Source organism: Ascidiella aspersa, chromosome 6, assembly GCF_963924565.1.
Source record: "Ascidiella aspersa chromosome 6, kaAscAspe10.2, whole genome shotgun sequence".
Lineage (NCBI taxonomy): Eukaryota > Metazoa > Chordata > Ascidiacea > Phlebobranchia > Ascidiidae > Ascidiella > Ascidiella aspersa.
Window position 1 is genome coordinate 31,783,857 of NC_139452.1, and position 17,347 is coordinate 31,801,203.

Consider the following 17,347-nt stretch of genomic DNA (forward strand, 5'->3'; position numbering starts at 1 on the left):
CAGATGCCCCAATTCACTTGCACTTTTCCAACTATCATTCAAAAGTGGTGAAGTTGAATATTTGTAATACATTCCATAAAGCGTTGGATGGAATGGATGACTAACATTTAATTTGTAGAAAATGTAAACTCTTGTGAGACCTTAACATATTGTTTTTAATTAAATAATACTCAAAAAAATATCAAAATAACCACCCCAATAATCAGAGGCTTGAGAGTTGTTTTTTGAAACACCCAAATCTAAAATAACAATGTGAGGCAAGATTTGATGTCCACGGTGCCAGAAATTAAGGAATTAAACATTTTGCTATAATAGGGGTAGCTGACTTATTTCACATGGTTTCATTACATGCTATAACCATAATGTTTCAGATAAAATGTCACCAGTGTGTGGAGTAGTTATCGCATAACATTTAGTTTAATTTTGATAAAAAGGCATTTTATTGTTTAGATCCTGCATTGTCGGTTGTAACATACTGTTTTTTCACAATAATAATGCAATATATTGGTGGTGTGGTATTATTGTTTTTTTCCTTTTTAATTTATTTTTGTAATTATTTCAACCTGTTCTTAATGTGTCCGCCAACTTTATTAAACTTTTGTTGACTTTTCCATTATTGTCCACCACTAGATGTCCTCCCAACAATGAACAATTGTTCTCGGCTTCATTTGCATTTTGAAGATCTTCTGATAATTTAAACACTTTGTCTCCAACGCCAATTAATGACGAACTGCAATTTTCTGTTTAAATAAACTCATTTTTACATCACTTTGTTTACAGCCCCTTTTTATATAATATACTGATTTAACTTAATCATAAATTGCAAAGACAAAAAGGTCGAGTAGATCGACATCATCTTGATTAAGACGTTTCGATACGAGCTTGTAGCATATTCAGTTAATGTGACTGAGAAGCAATTCAAGCATTACTTATAAAAGATGGGATGCAATTGTTTCAGTCTGAGTTGCGAAAGTTGGGGCATAAGTCAGCACCTTCAGTTGTTGAACAGGTACAGCGGTGTTGATAAGGTGTCATTTACTCAACCTTTTTGGCTTTGAAATTTATTATCAAGCCACATTACAGATCCATGCATAGTGTACCCAACCAAGTATATTGGTTTAATCTTAACTATATTACAATTTATTGAAATTATTCTATTATAAGCCAAAAATTATGGTTTGGCTTTGTTATTGTTGTTATAATTTTAGCAATATTAGAATTATTTAAGTTGCCTACCTGAGCTTGAAATAACAAACAGAACTGAACCTACAGCCAACAATCCCAGAATATTCATGTTTCTTTTATTTGACATTGAACCGTTTTAGAGACTTGATTTTTTTAAAAGAAAAACATCAACCACAACCCAGTGGCTGTTAAACTGTGCTTGTGTGGTTTAAAAAGAGAAAGGAGTTGTTATGTGTTTCTGATTTAGCGGAAGCCATAAGTTAATCTGTGGGTGTAACATCCTATGTTAATTTCCCCACTTCTTAAAGCAGCTTTTAACCAAACATAGGTCTACAAATATCCATACCAGTGCTTTATAACTGTTTATTAACATGATTTTAGTTTCACTTGTAGGCTGCGAATAACCCATTACAAAAATATAAGAAAAATTTCCAGAAAAATATTAACTTTAACTACAAGAGCAAATTAAATAATATTCTTCGCAATCTCCGCACAAAATACAACAGTTTATTTCTGATAAATAAATTATGATAATCAGAACAAATTACAAAAATAAGGTTTAACACAATAAATTAATTTGGAACTTAATCAAAATCTCATACAAAAGCAATAAAAATAAACACCCTATAATGTAGAAACAACTACTAACATTCTTAAAATTATTACAGCATATTAGTAATTATGATTTTTTTTATTGATTTATAATTTCATAAATGTTGGGAGATGAGAGTTGTTCTTTCACCACTTTGTAAATGTACTTGTAACATTCCTGGAAAAAATAGATGTTTAGAAATCTTCTTTTTTACTTTCTATATACCACCTAAGCAATATACAGTGATACAGTGTTTAAAACATTAACCATTATGGTAAAAGGCAATTTTGTAAAAGTTTATTGTGTATTTTGAAGCTCTTACAGTACATTTGCCTTGGCAGTTTAAGCCAGTGTTTCTTAAACTGTGTGTCTCGAAAGGCTCTCAAGTGAGCCAAAAAACTTTTTGTTATTGGGAAAAGAGCCTATTTGTATTAGAAATTGGCAAGCATGAAAGACTGAATGCACACTATTCACAAGATAACTGTAGATATGATTGTAATACCCATTGTCTTCCCTTGTAGTTTAAGTACATTTTTGTGTAAAGTGTGCTGCTAATTGTTTACATTTTTAATTGTGCAGCTGGCTGAAAACATTTGAGAACGACTGGTTTAATCGCTTTGTGTAAAATTATTTACTCTTGAAAGCAAAACGTAGAAGACCATTCTTGTCACAGTAAACTTATTGTTTAACTAACCAGGTTGTCCACCATGTTTGGTCTCCTGTCCCTCAGATCTTTCACAGTTCTTAAAACATTGACTTTGTTCTGAGGTTTCAATCTTTCCAGAATGTTCATCAGAGCAATGAAGGTGCCGGTCCTCACAGTTCCGTCGCTGAAAACAATGATATTTTGAACAACAGGTAAATAAAACAAATAACATTGTAGTTTTAAGGCATTAAGCGACAGCAATCTCTAGTTTATTTTATAAGCAGTTTTGTAAATTGGCAGGTTCCAGTGATAACAAACATTTTAGTTGTTATATTCATGTATATTTTCTGTTGTAATGTATATCGTTCATTTTATGCCAGACATTCTAGAAAATGGCAATTTGACCGGATCGCTCTTTTACACATGCACCAATGAAGGAATACCTATTGATTTAAGTTTGGATGGGGTTAGTGTTTGGGTTGGGTGGTAGTATTAAATTTAATTTTCCGAGTTTTATATTTATTTGTTAGCCTGGTAAATAGCCCCAGAAAGTGCTGATAGGCCGAATCGCTCTTTTGCGCTTTACACCTGTAAGGTGATTTACTACTTTGGTGTCTGAGTCAATATCCTTTTACAACATTCTATGGTAATGGCAAACAAATTTCTGTTGACCAAAAATGACAATATAATAAAAAACCCTGCATTAATTTCAAGCTTGTAATGTTGTGGATATCCTTTACCATTCTATCTTATTACTAGTAAAACTATGATTTTATAAGGCAATGTGGTAATGTCACTCCTGAAATAGCGAGAATTTTGAAATTTTGAGTGCAAACTATAAATAAACCTACCACCTATCATAATCGTTGGTGAAAAAGCAGCTTCAGAAGGACTATATCACACTTTTAAACACATTTGTATGTGCGATTGTGCATCTTCCATTGAACCACCGCCTAACATATCATTTCATTCACAGTATTTATCACATTGCTGCTACCTTGGATTTACCTGCATTGAACCAGAACTCTGCTGCCCTCTTGTGGGCTTTCTTGTGACCTTTGAACCTCATCGATCAGCTCCAACATGAACTTTGAACTCGGAGGGATGTTGACATTTTTCCAGGTGTTCAAAACCAGGTATTTCACCACAATTGAATCCTTATTGTTGGATAACGATAAAGAAAAATAATTTTAAACTTCCAATTGCAATAATATTTTTTTCAAGTTACTTTGCATATCTCATTGCAATTCATTTATTTAATACATGAAAATGGTTAAATATTGATGTCTGTACAAAACTTCCCTTAATAAAGGAAATTTACAGCATGTTTTTGCAGTCATGCATAATAATAAGTATATATATTATTAGTCCAACATATATTTCATATTACTCCACCTTAACTGGTGACGTCATCTCCACTTTAACAGTTCTCTCAACAAAACTTTCTCGATCATTGGTTGACTCAATTGTGAGTTTCACATCTCCAAAGTCCACCATTTCTTCTCCACTTGTAGTAATCATGTCAGCTTCATAAGGCTAAAATTGTGAAGATGTGTTGTATTAACAACAATACATTGTCTTGTTAGGCATAAATAATCAGTCAGGCATTGGGATTTGTTTAAAAGTAATGACCAGATTCTTTCGATCAATGATGCAAGCAAGGCAGGCTAGAAAAAATAGTTAGCTGGTGGTGTGTAGAACTGCATTAACAATACATATCATATTGCACTGGGGCTAACTGATGTCTGTTGAGCAATTATATTGTTTGTACAAGCAAAGTTAGGCTTGAAAATACATTGTTTGTGGTGAGGTTTAAGCTCATGGACTGGCCATAACAGGACTATTATGCTGGCTACTGAGGTTAAGTGGTGAAATAAGTTCATCAAACGACACGATAAATACAAATGTTTATAAACACGTAACAAAGTTTTTCTTGATACTTTTCACCCACACCAACTTACCTCCAAACACACAACAGTGTTGACTTGCTGATAAATAATGGACTTCCAGAACTCTGCTTGTTTGTCACTAGAAGAGGATTGTGATGCAATAAAGGTGGTAGAACAGTTGTATCCCTGATAAAGGAAATTCATAAATAGGTTCAAGTATGAAAAACACTATGGTTGAAACAACTAAATAGTTGCTGTAAAACAATATTAGCCAAGGTTCTTATTGTTTCTCTAGATTTGCTGGCAGTAAAATAAGTTGCCATGAAAGTTAGGATTAAAAATCAAAGCTTAGCTTGTATTTTGTTAACCTAGCATTATTAAGTACATGTACGAGACAAGATATTTTTGTCAAGTTCACCTTTACCTGTACGACTGTGATTTCTTCTTCTGTTTGTGATTGCACTTGACCTAAATATGTTAAGAATTTAAGTTGGAAGATAAAAATCAATAGTTCTAAAATATTTCCAGAATTTCCAGAATTCCAGAATTTTTTTTTATTCATTTTCTGAAAGTGAATCGTGATGAAATGATTCTGCTTGCACATTATTTGATAAAATATCCACTGGTTTGTTATTTCAAATAAAACCAGAAAAATATACTAATAATATATTTATTATAAAACGTTGGTATGTCTTTGTTTCATAATTTTATTTTATAAACAATACTTTTTGTTAAAAACTGTTTTGGTTGCATTTATAAATATTTATTTATATTATTTTATATATAAATTATTTTTACAAATATTTATTTATTAACTTACCCATCGCCTGGATTTGAGAAAGAAGATTGAATTCTTCATTTATGACTTCAGCTCTAAAACGTATAAAATTAAGCGACCCCACTGTTGTGTAAGATAAGCATGTCACAAAATGAACATGAATGCTTAACTCAAACACGTATTAAGTATTTTGTAATATATCTTGGGTTAAAATTAAGTGTTTGAATAAATATTTTTGAATAAAATTGGGGAATTTATCTCAATTTTTGTAGGTAAAAAATTTTAAAGCTGTATATTGTGTTTTTGTTAGTTTTAATTAAGTTATTGCTCATATTCAGCCGAGTTTACCAATTGTGTTAGTTTTATGTCAATGACTTAACTTTAAATTAACTTGTTGAATTATAATAACTTGACTGGAACCAATGAATTGGCAACTAAGACTTGGTTATTTTTGCAAAAGACTTGACTTGACTTAAGTTATTTTTCAAAATGATTTATAGGCATCACTGCTATTGACACACATTGGAGTTATTAGATGAATCACTTACAAATCATCTTCAGTAAGATCCAATAGTTCAGTTGTTGTCCGATCACTTGCCGGAAACATCTCATGTTCCATTATAAGCTTGTGGATGAAGACATATTGTTGCTGAAATAAATAAAATTATTGTTGGACAAAATTTACCAAATTAAATGTGTTTAAATAGCAGTTCTGATAAAATGACATAAAACTGAATTTAGGCAGAAAAATCCCTCATAGGGGGACAATTTAAATAAAAACCTCTGCAAATAAGTTTGTGTTTGTTCAGATCAGAAAAGTTTTTCTATTTTTTATCTTTTAGGTTTCAGTCAGAACCAAACATATTTATATTTGGAAGATACAAAAACAATTTTCCCGATTGTATAAAATTTAACTTGTTGTTATTGGTGATACTATACTTTCACTTAAAGAACGAAATTAGAGGTTGTTTTCATTTTTTTGTCTACCCATTTGCACTAATAAAAGTGGTTTAAATGATGATAAAGGTAAGCAACTATTTTTTATCATCTGTTAGTGCCATCAAACTGGATAATTGATTTTTCATGTTTAGGCATAATAATGAAGTCATTCGGTAGCAGATAGGATTACATTTTATCTAAATTATCTGGTACTAGTGTCGAAAAAGTGCCAAGTACAGCACATACCTTGTCATTATATATACTTCTAGATCCACAAAAAGTATAATCTTACCAGAGTCTGAACCATTTCCTTCCTGTTCTCCCTCATCTTGATCACAGTTCGAGCAACTTCAACATTTTCTTCTGCGTCGAGTTGATCGAATGAAACGTCCATCGCGATGTAAGTTCCAGTACGACCCACTCCAGCACTAGAGGTAAATGACAAGTATAATAATGACCTTACAAAACAATAAAATGTGATAAATGCTTATATAATATAAACTCCAGGACAAGTGGTAAATAAAACACAACACAAAAAATGTTATATGTATGTCTAGTTGTAATATCATACTGTTGAGTGGATTAAAAAAGCTTATTTATTTGAGGTTAGAGATACATATTTGGTGCAATGCAAACCAATATTGCAAACTTTGTTGCTTTTGTACGCAAGCTTAAACAACACTTCTGTTATTTCAAGCTTAGTCAAACCTTCGTAATATTGTTTCTTTGCTGTCTAAACACAGTGTTAACGTCTAGAAACAGTATATTAAAACTGTACTAGCTTTCTTTGGCAAATCTTTTTTTGTACATAATTAATTTAAGGTTGTACAAGTTTTGCTAGGACAGAATTATCATAGCCCAGAAAATATTATATATTTAGGAAATTATTTTTTTTTCCATTAAAATCCTTCAAGATTTCTCTAATTAAATCAAAAAACATTTTTACCTGCAATGGACCACAATAGGAGCTTGTTTGTTGTGTTTTTCTTCCACCATTTTCCTCAAGTAAACCATGTCTGAAGTTGTAGTTGGAATTCCATGGTCGGGCCAGGTTGTGTATTGGAACTGAGTGACGTTACGCGTTTCCTGAAAGTAATAAGACACTGTGGCTTAAGCAGGGAATGAAATTGCGGGGTATTGCTGATTTAAGAACACACAACACTGTCTTTATTAAGAAACCTTACGCGTTTCCCATAAGTAATATGATAGCGTGGTTAAGCGTAGAGTGTAACTGTTTGGATATGACTGGTTTAAAAACACACAATACTGCTTTCAGAATGATTCTTAAACCAAAAACAATAATTCCATAGCATATGTATAAAGAAAAACACTTTGCAGAATAAAGTTTAGGAAAAGTTGTTTTTGTCTAAATAAAAACTTTTTGTAACTTTTAGTCAAAATCACAATAAATGTTTATACTTTTTTATCCAATGTAAAGACAAATATATGCTTCTTGAATTTCCAATGCGCTTAAATTAGTGGATTTAAATTGACAAGTTTATTTTGTATCAAATTTTTATCTAGATCCAAGCTTTACACACAAATGACTCTAAAAGACACTTCTATTAATTGTTTAAATTGACAACTTTTTATTTTATCTAAAATGCATTTTTATCTATAACTAAAACCCATTATATATACCTCTATAAAGCAGATTGCAAACTGTCTTCTGATAATTCCACCAAGTTTTATTTCTTCTTCACAATTGATAGAGATCTTTCCATGTTGAACACTTGTCCCAAGTTCAGGCCAATATTTGGCACATTTAGCCTGGAAAGCATTCACTTTTGTAATATTATCAACCAGCTTATTTCATCAAAAATTGCATTATAATTCAGATATAATTAATTTATAAAAACCATTGAATAAGGACATGGTGTTGTATAGTTGGGAAGTTAATACCATTTATGAAAGTTCACACCCTTTTTTAGTTGGTTAAGAAATATGTTTTTTAAGAAGTTGACTTTTGTGATATATACTATAAACTAGGTTACACTCTATGGGAACCTGAAGCTTTATGTTCTTACCAATGTTGACTCTAAATTCCTGACCGGAAAAACAGGATATCTAGCAAAGCTAGTACTGAGATCAGATACTTTTTAAGATGTTTAAAAAGGTATATATTTTGCCTTAAAAGACATTGTCAGTATATCTTTGACTTAAAATATACTGACGACAATGTCTGTTTATGCTCGCTTTAAAAAAGGCACTACTAAGCCTGGCAATTTTAACCAGGTAGAATAATTGACATTTTAGTTCCCAAACCTTGTTCCTTTCCTTTATTCCAGTGAGCATGACGATGATTGAAGCATTTTGTTGCCAAACCATCAGCCAGAAATCCCCCATAGTGTTTGGCTTGGGGCCTTGAGATGCTATGAACTTATTCTTCTTGGAATATCCCTTTATAAAAAATGGATTTAATTTTTTTGGTTGGCTGTTAAAACACACTATAAGATATTAATGGCAAATGTTGAAAGAATTCATCCAAATTATTCAATTCTAAAGCACAGCGTGAAACAAGCTACAAATAAATGTTATGCCATTTTTGGCAATTTATATACTGCTACAGTATGTTGGAATTGTGATCTAGTTTAAACTGTACACTAAAAGCCACTGTAGACTCACTGATTCTGTGGATCAATGATGCAAGCAGAGCAGGCTAGAAAAGCAACTAGCCTGCAGTGAGGTTCGAACTCACGACCTCCGGTCAAGCCGGGGTGCTAGATTTCAGTTGGAACACACATATGTGTGTGTGTGTTTCATTAAACAAACTGTTAATATCTTTAACGCTGTTTTATATAGAAGTATTTATTGAAGGATTAAGGTGTCAAACTTAAATGTCTTTGAATACAGAAACGAAATAAATGTTACACCAAATCTTCGTTCCAACTTAACAGCGTGTCGCAGACCTCGTGTAAGCAGACAACTTTTAAACAAGACTTTATTCTAAAAAGGCCACAACACAGATAAAGCCAACAATAATTAACTTAACATCAAACGATGCATACTGAGTTATTTATTTAAAAACAGATGGAAACAAGTTTGTTTACCTCCATAAAAGAAGCGTTTATGTAATCATCCTGTCCTTGTCCTCCAAGTACAACTCTAGCATGGTCAACTGTGGGAGAATTTGTTACACTTTTGTTTAACAAAAATTTTGTACAGGCAATAACTGTAAAACTTTAAATGTGTATAATGTTTAATTGATTCATAAGAATTAAGATACTGATGGTTTATGTGTTTATACGGCGAACTATATATTTCTGTAAATTTTATTAAATTATTTATGCTTTGCACCTATCTTATATTAAACAGTCTAAAAAAAGAAGATTCATATATTTATTATTTACCCTAACAATGTCAATTACAAACACATTGAACTTTAAGATATTTGGTTACAATAATAAAACTAAAAAAATACATACTTCCAATGAGGAGTTGTTGTTTTTATGTTATTTAATACACAACTTGGTAATGTTTAATTAGTACAACTTACAAGAATGTATGTTTCTGTATCTGTTTTTCTCAGCATTTTGTGGAAGTTGGGAGAAATGATTTTCCTTTATGTTGACTTTGCTCGTATTGACAATTTCCTGAAAAATATATTAGCAATTCAGCTCAGTAAGTCATTGTTACTATTTATTACCTTTACTTGAATGTTTTCTATAAAACTCCAGTATTAATTACAATAAACAGCATGAATTTGAATATGTTTATTTTAGTAGGTATCCATGACTTAAAGACAGCAACTGATTTCAAATTCAAAGAAATCATTTAATTATTATTAATAGTTGCTCTAAAAGCTTTTTGCATTGTCTAACAGACAACAATAAACTTACCTGAAATTCTATGGTGAATAGCATCATGTTATTTCCAGCCTTTTCTTCAAACAACGTTTTCATTTTCCAAGTTTCTAAAAGCGTTTTATAGTTTGATTCCTTGATTTTGTCTTTAGTTATTCACTCATACTTATAAGTAACAGTGAAATAACATTAAGAACTTACTTTGTGGCTTTGTAGAACTGCCATCTCCATTAAAGTTCTCATAGTGGCATACTTCAGTCTATAAAAGTGCAAATGATTTAATTAAGTAGTGCTGTATTATGCATATTTCTACATACCTTTGGCTCTTCAATGTTTAGTCTTGGCAAGATTTCAGGAGCTCCAGTATTGCTGGCAGCTGTAGAAAATAGGTTTTTAATTTATCCAAAACCACTTTTTTCCATGGTTTAGTGTAAATGATACCAGCTACATACAATTTAATGACCCTAATAACTAAACCATTAAAACTGTATAAGCTATAATTTTTCTACAATGATTTTCTAAATAGTGTGAGAGAGCATTAATTTGATAAAAGCAAATCCCTTGAATGCTTATTTCTGTCTTTTAAATCTGTGCCTAAACACAAATGTGATTAATTAACTTCCTTCCTATATTAACTTACCTTGAAGACTTATTTGATCCAGTTTATTTCCAATTGGTCCATCTGGGAATAGTATAAATGTTTTAATAATATAGTCTTATATAAATTTTAGAAAATTTTTGAAAGCCTTAAACTGAATAGTAATTAAAATTACTAGACAAACTTTATAGGTTAGTTGTATGCTGACCGTCCTTATCTTAACAAACTCCAAAAACAAACCTGTAACATCAAGACTAGGCGGCAAACTTTTCTTGGCAGTTCGGCGTTTCCTGTAATATGATGCAAGGATTTGCTAGACCAAGGCATTATTAAGCTTAATAATGAATTGCAAAGCCAAAAAGGTTGAGTAGATCGACATCAGCTTGATTAAGCTGTTTTCAGTAATTTCAAATGTCTTAATCAAGAGGATGTCAATCTATATCAATCTCAACCAGTTTGGCTTTGCAATGTATTATATCAAGCTACATTATAGATCTATGTATACTGCATAGTGTACCCAAGGGTTTTATTGTAATAAAACCTTTTATGCATAAACTTTTTAAGGTTAAAAACATTATTTGTAATAAATGTACGCTACACACTATTTACAATTATACATACTTCAAAGAAATTTTAGAATACATATTATATTGTATTTAACAAGTATATAGATAGATTAGAAGCCATTATCTATGTAACATATTTATTTAAAAAAAGTAATGAACGACTGATTTGCAAATATAATAACCAACAATATGGTGAAGCTGTGATAATTTACCTCACAATAAAGAATAAACTTGCCGTTGCAGCCAAAGCCAGTATTATTGCTCCAACTATTCCAACAATCGGGCCTACTGAGAGGTAAAAAAAATATTTATCTATTTTTGGAACACAATACACATATTTGTAATTGTGATAAATATACTATAGTCACAACATTCGATTAAATCGTCATTTTATTGTTTACAACCTTTCAAGCAGCTTGGGTTATCAAATTTTGATGTAATACATAACCAACTGTTTTCACTAAATAATGATTATGAAAATAGAAAGTACTATATTAATAGAATATAACACAATACATAATAACTAAAATAAAATACATAATAACTAAAATAAAATACATAATAACTAGATTTCTGTGCAATATATTTTAAATAAATGTGATGATTATACTATGTTCAACAAAATATTATTTACCTGTGATCGTTTTTTGTATATTTACTTCAGTTACTTCATTTTCTTTATTTGCTTTTCCACATTGACCTTTGACCTCACTTTGTTCACTTGACCCTTCGCATGTGAGAGTTTGGATCTGGGAACGACATTAAGTTAAATTTGAATAATTCAATATTTTTTGCTAATTTTGAAGTTTGAAATTTAAATGATTTTAACAACGATATTACCTTCTCTAAATAAAAATAGATTTTTGAATAAAAAAGCATAAACAGTAAACATATTTGGTTTTTTATCAGACGGAAAATCGATACAGCATAACAAATCACATTACTTTACTTTGATTGATTTGTACACATTAACAAGCAGCTTACTTTTAGAGTAATATTTCTTCCATTTGGATGCATTGTTGTGTTTATTTTCAATGAATTGTTGATTTTGGCTTTAAAAAGTTGATGTGTTGTCAAAATGTCACTTGAAGCCGAAACCTGAACAGTGAAATTTAAAAAATAGGAACCAATGGAATAAGCTTTAGGTCAATATTTGTTTGTGCTGACGTGAGAAAGAAACATCAAGTTTCATGTTTTCTTGTTAAAATAAATAGAAATATTTTCGGAAAATTTGAAATCACTTACATTATAGTAGATAATATTTGTGTGGTTTGTGTTTACTTGCAACAGACAAGGATTGCTTGAGATCACCGATGCACTTGTAACTGCATCTGGAAGTATTACTGCTCTTGTTGTCAAGTTTAACCTGCTTTCAACTGAAAAGTTGCTGCAGCCAATAAATTCAACTCTGATCTGAAAAAACAAAGTTAAAATTGTTAATTTTCAAATTTTGTTTGGAACTCATAATTGCAACTAGAAAAACTATCTAGTCTGCTCTGCTTGCATCATAGATCAACAGATTCGGTGAGTCTGTGATGGCTTTTGATGTACTAACTACATGTAAGCCGTAATCGTTTCGAAGGGCTAGATCTCAGTTATTAACACACATATACGTGAATGTTTCATTGAAAATTCTGTTTGTAAATCATAATGAGAACATACCTTTATTGCATATTTTGTCATTGGTCTGAGTGTATTTATTGTAGCTTGCAACTCAATATACTGAATACTTTTTGATTGAATAATTAAATCGTTTTCCTGCGTTGACACATCAACCTAATATATAAAGTTATATTGTACCAAGAACTAGTTATTATCAAGGCTAGAAAGCTTATTGAAATCAAAAGTTCCATTACTTTGTGTTGATAGATCAACCTGGAACTGGTAAACTTTTATTAAATCCATATTTTATTGTGAAATTAGAAGCTTACCTTGTTGATTGTGAGTCCAGTTTGGTTTGTTATTTTACCAAACTGATCGGTCCACATTATAGTAGCGTTTGACAAATTGCATTTAGTTGTTGTTCCTTTTAAAGTTGGGGTAACTGCAACAATAATAATATTCAAAAACTTTGCCTTTTCAGATTTAAATTTTAATGGGTTTCATATTTAAATTTTAATGGGATTTTTTAAGCCTAATTAATTCAAAAACTTACATTTGACTTGGCATATGTAGTAAGCTTCAGTTGTACAGTTGACATTAACCGTCTCCCATCCATTAGTTCCATAAGAAAGTGCTTTTTGCTGACAAGTTGTTTTATTTATTGAAGTGAAGTTTGCTGTTGTTCCATCGCTCCACAACCATTGCTTGGATTTCCATTTGGCTCCAAGTAATACTTTTTTGTCTACTATTAAAACAAATAAACTCTTCAGTCAAAACTTTGTTTCTAAGAGCAATCATGACAATGACCAATATACTTTTAAACAAAATCAGTTAATAAACCTAAAATATATCACAAATATCTAAAAAAATTAGCTTAACTATTGATAAAAACTTTCAGAAAAAGATGTATATTATGTTCTTAAAGGGTATTTGTCATCTTCAAGGCAGCAAATAATTGTAACTTTTAAATTTTATTAAATATTTATATTTTATTTTGGACTAGATTACTAATTTCATAAACATTTTTACCTGGTACATAGAATGTTCCAACTGTAAACTCGTGATTGAAATAAACTTCACCACTGACGTCTGTCAAACGATTCGAATAAATGGGCACCATCCTTCGTTGGTAAATATATATCGCTTTATGTCCAGGGGTTGGTGATGTATTTGCGTACAACATAAAATCAAAAAACCAACCTGTAAAGTAATGCTTTATTAAAAATGTCAGCAAAGTGTGTTTGGCAGTTCAATTATATAATTAATAGTTTCCGTTGAGAAATTAGTTTACCAACAAAATCCCGGATTAAATGAATCTGTTAAGTTGGAAGTGGGACAGTCTACAAAAGACTGTTTCGACACCCTGTACAGATTTGTGTAAGTAATCTAGTGTTTCCAATGCAGATAATTGATAGATTGATAATAACTAATTATTGTATTGATGTGCTTGACAAATTCAAACAACCAATGTGGGTAAACTATTTCTTACCATCACGAGCACATGTTGTTCCGTTTTGAACAGACCATTTATACCTTCTTTCATTAGCATAACAGAAGTATATGCCAGTTCTTCCAGTTGCATTTCTGTGTAAGTATTAAATTGCATGAAACTCATGTGATGAATAATGTGAGAATATGATGTAATCCAGATGACTTACGTGTTGTAAAGGTCAACGTATGACAAGTTTCCCAACCTAGAAGTGCTTTTCCAATCACCAACTTCATCAGGTGATTTCGAGTATTTGTAAAACAATGCGTTTAGATGAATACTGTCATTTCGCTTGTAGAAAATCCAAACTCTTGTAAGATCTGCAAAATAAAATCAAAAATGTTTTTTTGGTTAAGATTATTTTTTTAGTCTTAAGTTATTTAACTGGTCTAGATTACCATTGCACAAACCAAAATTTTTAAAAAATCAACTTAACCACTTTACTTCTTTGACATTGTAATGTCACTATTTATTTCTGTGGATTAACAACAATAGTACGGGATAAAAACTTAACCTAACAATATATAATGTTTTTGTTTAACCTGCCCGTAAAGTGTCAGCCACCGATGTTGTTATTTGATTTGTTTTCACATCATTATTCACCACTAGATGTCCTCCCAACAATGCACAATTGTTTTCAGCATCATTTGAATTCAAAATATCATTTGACAACTTCAACACCTTTGACCCAACTCCATTTATAGCTGAATTGCAAATTGCTGAGAATCAACAAAAATATGTTACAACTCAGAAAATTTAACTGAAAACTGTTCTATTTTATTAAAAAATTCACACCATTTATGATTTCATTACTTTAGTATCAACCTTTCATATTAATTACATGCGTATTTAACATTTACTTGAACATTGATGAGACAAAATACCTGCCAAAATTACAACTAAAACATTTTGATAGTTTAAGAGGAACTATACACTAAAGTAATCATAATAACACTTCACTGCTTCACTATAACTTATAATAGAACGAAACTGAACAAGGGATCAAGTTATAGACAAAACTAACAAATAGTTATTTTTATTTCAAATTATGTTTGTAATAATAAAACATTTTCTGAACTTACCTGTACATTGATTTGCAAAAAATGCAAAGATAAAAGTAATAATAATAAGCATATTTGCTAAAAGTTATTCTATTTAATTTAACTACAAGTATAAAAACATAATAATTAAGATGCTTAATCTAGCTACTTTAACTAAGCGTAACCATACATAATATAGTGTGAGTTATTAGTTTTTTTCCATACAAATTTTATTTAAAACTATTTACACTAGTATTGATTTGCTGAAATTGGCACCTTTAAAAATAATAACATTGCATAAACATAAAATATTTGAGAGAACAACTTCATCAATACCTTGTTATCTGCTGTAACTGAGTGTAACCTAATGGTAAGAATAGATAAAGGAAATGTAGGTCTGTTTGTTGTTTTACTTTTAGTCAATCACAACATTTAGATTTGTGTGGGCATTTGTGTGTGGGGATATCTACCGTTGTTTGGATTGAATGTTGTGTTTAAGCTGTATGCAAGGCTTTTTTATCTTTTTCAATTCTTGCAATTAATATTTGATTTAATTTAGGGTTAGGTTTTTCTGCTTTTATTGCCAACAATATAAAGTATTTATTTAGTCAGTATCTGAATAAGCCTAAATGTCACATTACTTACATTAACTTTATTAAAAAAAAAATAAATTGTTAATACATTTATTGTTTTGATTTATTGTAAAATACATTTATTGTTTTGATATGATTATTACAATAATAAAAAATACCAGAATTTTTTTCCCAGATTTATACATCAGCTTTCTCAAAAACGTAATAATTGTAGTTATTGAAAATTCTTCACACATTGTTAACTGATTTGACTTCAACTTATTATAAGAAAGATAAATATAGACAAACCACAGTGAAAGCCATTGCAGACTCTTCACCGAATCTGTCAATCAATGATGCAAGCAGAGCAGACTAGAAAAACAATTAGCATGCAGTGAGGTTTGAACTCACGACCTCCGGTCAAGCCGGGACCGTCGCTCTACCAATTCTACCAACTGAGCTATGCAGGCTCAAAAGGAAGCGAGTTGAGAAACAACCATATGCCAATGCTTGCCACATTCTGTTAGTACAAGCAATTTCACGTTGAAAATGTATGTTTATTTGTTGTATAACTTTGCTCTATTGACCAAGCATTTATATTTGTTTTGGACAATAAGAGGTATCATCCTGCTGTTAACAAAGTGGATTTACCTTATTTAATATTCCCTTGAGGAATGTATTTCCTGTAAGACTAGCTAGTTTGTCATTTTTAAGAAGGTTGAAATGTGAAGTAATTTTTAATCTATAACTATATCTTAAGACAAATGTGTGTATTTTATGATTTATTTTCTCTTCTTTTAAAAGCTGAATAAGAAATGACTGGCATTGTGCTGTTTGCTCAAAAAAAAAAAAAAAAAAATTTTTAACAGATTTCGTTAAATTAATAATTTCATGTCTAACTTTACATAAGTGAAATGTAAAATCACACACTCTGACAATACTGTAATGCTACACAAGAATATGTTTCTTTATTATCATCATATTCCTAAACAACAACTTAACAATAACATGTTCATGTATATATACAAGTGATTATCCCTATATTTACTATTTTAGAAGTTAGTTTCAATTTGAACAACTAATTATTTGTATAGGTAATAATGAACATTGTTTCATAAATTCATTACAATATTATTATAAACTTTTATAAAATTAGTACAATATTTCGGAAACTGCATTAACAAAACTATAAAATACATGAGCATGAATCAAAAAATATAATTTAAAATACACTCAAACGCAAAAAACAATTTACAACTAAATATGGATATTTTAGCTACCAGTATAAGCTGAGAAATATATTTTTGCAATATGATATGTAATTATAGAAAAATACATTGATATTAACCAAATAGTAGTATTTTCTAATCTGTTGTTTTCTGACAACTTTTGTGTTTTTTAATGTGTGTTTTATCTTAGGCCAGTTTAACTACAGAGAGGCTTATTTTAGCTGCAGTAGCATGTTTAATTATCCAATCAAAAGTGTGATTTTGCAAAATTTTAGAAAGAACTCGTAGTCTGTTATTTTTGGGCCGTGAGTTCAAACCTCACCACAGACTAGTCTGGCCTTGCTTATAAATTCGGTTAGTCTGTGGAAGAATTATGGTGTAATATTTTCATTGACATATTTTTCCAATACAACATCTGT